The sequence below is a fragment of the Argentina anserina genome, chromosome 1 (genome assembly GCF_933775445.1).
Source record: "Argentina anserina chromosome 1, drPotAnse1.1, whole genome shotgun sequence".
Lineage (NCBI taxonomy): Eukaryota > Viridiplantae > Streptophyta > Magnoliopsida > Rosales > Rosaceae > Argentina > Argentina anserina.
This window is the reverse complement of record NC_065872.1, coordinates 12,353,450-12,357,261: the sequence shown is the minus strand read 5'-3', so window position 1 is coordinate 12,357,261 and position 3,812 is coordinate 12,353,450.

Genomic DNA, 3,812 nt, shown 5'->3' with positions numbered 1-3,812 from the left:
GCCGGTTTTTCCGGCAATAGGTGCCGCCGGTTTTCCACCGAGTTTTTCGACGATTTTTTTTTTTTTTTCGTCGTTTTCTCGTGATTCTTCCGGCATATTGCAGCAGCCCCTGCTGCCACGTTTTCCTCGTCCAAAATTCACCCGGTTTAGAGTTCTTTTGACATGGTTTTCCGGTTTGTTCTTCCGGTTTTCTCCAAGTCCGTTATATGCACTCACCGGTACTCTTTGTGTGTGTTTCCACACCATTTTTGGATGGTTTATACCACCCTCGTTTACTGTTTGGTATTTCACTGCTTCAATACCATGATTTCCAACTCCTTAGTTGAAGAATGTAGTACTATTGCCATGTGATACATTCGATGGGATCGACCTTCGTTCCGATTCCCTTTCTTACAATATCCTACGGCGTATTGTATAGAATTGTTCCCGCGTCGCTGACTCTCTTAATTGTCATTTTGTAGATGTCCCGCGGTGAAATCGAATGTCTAGCTGATTGCGGAACCACCCACACTGTCCTACGGCACAGGCAGTTGTTCACGGATCTAGTGTTTTCGACTTCTTCGATGACTACAATGATTGGCTCGAAATCCATCATTCAAGGAAGAGGCACTGCTTCTTTCATGTTGCCTAATGGTACGACTCTTAACGTCGTAGATGCTCTTTATGCGCCGAAGTCTCCCCGCACCTTGCTAAGTTTTAAGGACATACGTGCCAATGGTTTTCACCTCGATACTTATGTTGAGAATGGAGAGGAATATCTTTGCGTTACCTCTGAGAAAGCAGGCCATCGCCGCATCTTAGAGAAGATGAAGAGTCTTGGGAATGGATTGTATCTTACTTCCATTCGGATCTTTGAATCATATGCGGTTGAACGCAGCTTTTGTGATTCGGACTCTTATATGCTTTGGCATGCCCGTCTCGGGCACCCTGGACGTGATATGATGATTAGAATTCTTAAGAATTCACATGGTCATCCATTTTTCAAGTCCCGGAAGCGATTGGACGATCACCTCACCCGTGCTCCGCACGGTGAGGCCGTGCCGACCCATGCACCGCATGGTGAGGCCGAGCATGCCTCACTCGGCAGCTCCACGGCTTTCATGCCGTCGGTGGCGGCATCCCCTCCTTCACAGGAGCTTGTGATGCCTCCCGTGCTTTCACATGCCTCCATGGCAATTTCTGATGCCCATCGCTCGTTTTGCAAAGCTTGTTCTCTTGCTAAATTTCAAGGAAGTCCTTCTTTTGCTAAGGCTTCAACCGAGAACATTCCATTCTTACAACGTATCCAAGGTGACATTTGTGGACCTATTCAACCAGAATGCGGACCTTTTCGATATTTTATGGTATTGGTTGATGCATCGACGCGTTGGTCACACGTCGCATTGCTATCCACAAGGAATGCTGCATTTGCTAAGTTATTAGCTGAGATCATCAAACTTCGGGCTCACCACCCTGATTATACTATCAAATCCATTCGTTTGGATAATGCTGGAGAATTCACCTCCAAAACTTTTGATGATTACTGCATGTCTATTGGGATCGAAGTTGAACATCCCGTTCCTCATGTTCATTCACAGAACGGTCTAGCAGAGGCTACCATCAAGCGTATTCAGCTTGTTGCTCGGGCAATGGTTATGGGTACTAACCTGCCGGTCTCTGCGTGGGGATATGCAGTGTTGCATGCAGCGACACTTATTCGTTTCCGACCCGCGGCTAACCAAGCGTTTAGTGCATACCAGATGGTAACTGGTTATGAACCCAATATTTCACACTTACGCATCTTTGGTTGCGCCGTTTATGTGCCTATTACGCCTCCGCTGCGTACTAAGATGGGTCCTCAGAGACGATTAGGTATCTATGTTGGCTATAATTCCCCAACGATTGTCCGCTACTTAGAACCAACCACCGGAGATCTCTTTACTGCAAGATTTGCAGATTGTCACTTTGATGAGACATGCTTCCCGTCGTTAGGGGGAGATGGGAATGTTATCATTCCAAATGAACGTCAGGAATTAACGTGGTGTGTCCCCACTATGTCTCATTATGATCCCCGCACTGCTCAAAGTGAGTTAGAAGTGCAACGCATTATCGACCTCCAGAAAGTCGCGGATTCGATGCCCGACGGCTTTGTAGATATTGCTAAAGTGACGAGATCAAACATACCCGCTGCGAACGTACCGGCACGGTTGGATGTCCCGAAATACGGGCGTGGAAGACAAGCTCCTGGACCTAGCAACGTTGGCACCGCCCCTGACAGTGGGACGGAGGCCGACGACGGCACCACCGTACGCCGTGGTGTTGCCGGCGCCCCTTGTGGCGACGATGCTGAGATGGCCCAGCATGGAGCAGCTTCGGCCTCGGCTCCTCAAAGAAAAAGGGGGAGACCGATAAACTCTAGGGATTCAGAACCTAGAAAGAAGCGAATGACTAAGGCACAGCGCGTCATCAACGATGAATCACCATCGTATGAAGTTGTCTCTGATTACAGCTATGTCCATGAATCAACTCAAGTGTTTCCGTGGGACGCTATGGAACCTTGTTTGATGCCAGAGAACAACGAAATCTCAGTGAACTACACAAGTGAGCAGTCGGTCCGAAACCGAGCCACTACATGCATTGATGACGTTTTCGCTTATTCCGTCGCACTTGAGATCATATCTGAAGACGACGTTGAACCTCGCTCTGTAGCTGAATGCGAACGCAGAGCAGATTGGCCGAAGTGGAAGGAAGCAATCCAGGCAGAACTTGACTCATTAGCGAAGCGAGAAGTCTTCGGAAAGGTTGAATTGACTCCAAGAGATGTCAAACCTGTTGGACATAAATGGGTCTTCGTTCGTAAGCGTAATGAGATGAACGAGATCGTGCGTTATAAGGCAAGACTCGTGGCACAAGGATTCTCACAACGACCTGGTATTGACTATGAAGAGACTTATTCTCCTGTTATGGACATCATTACCTTCCGCTACCTTATTAGTCTGGTAGTGTCCGAAAGACTAAACATGCAGCTTATAGATGTGGTCACAGCTTATCTCTATGGGGATCTTGACGCAGAGATATACATGAAAGCTCCTGAGGGACTACCTTTACCTCCATCAAGTGCCTCCAGACCACGGAGTGCTCATGCAGTCAGATTACGTCGTTCGTTGTACGGGTTAAAGCAATCCGGAAGAATGTGGTACAATCGGTTGCATCAATACTTGGTGAGAAGGGGTTACAAGAATGATGAACTATGCCCATGCGTGTTCATACGAAAGACAAATTCCGGATTCGTCATCGTTGCGGTCTATGTTGATGACATGAACATAATCGGTACTCTTGATGAGATTGAAGAGACCGTGTCTTATCTGAAGTCGGAATTTGAGATGAAAGACCTAGGGAGGACGAAATTCTGTCTCGGCCTTGAGCTTGTGCATAGGGCCGACGACATCTTAGTGCATCAGTCAAATTACACGCAGAAGATGCTTCGACGTTTCAATATGGATCTATGCAGTCCATTGTCTACTCCCATGGTCGTCCGAAGTCTAGATATCAAGAAGGATCCCTTCCGTCCTAAAGAGGATGATGAAGACGTTCTTGGTCTTGAAGTTCCATACCTTAGTGCGATTGGGGCACTATTGTATCTTGCTCAATGCACTAGACCGGACATATCTTTCGCAGTGAACTTATTGGCTAGATTTAGCTCCGCACCTACGCTACGTCATTGGAATGGAATCAAGCATTTGTTTCGATACTTGAAAGGTTCCCTTGACATGGGATTGTTCTACCCCTATTGCAGAGAGAACACCGCCACGGTATCTCCCCACACCACCGCC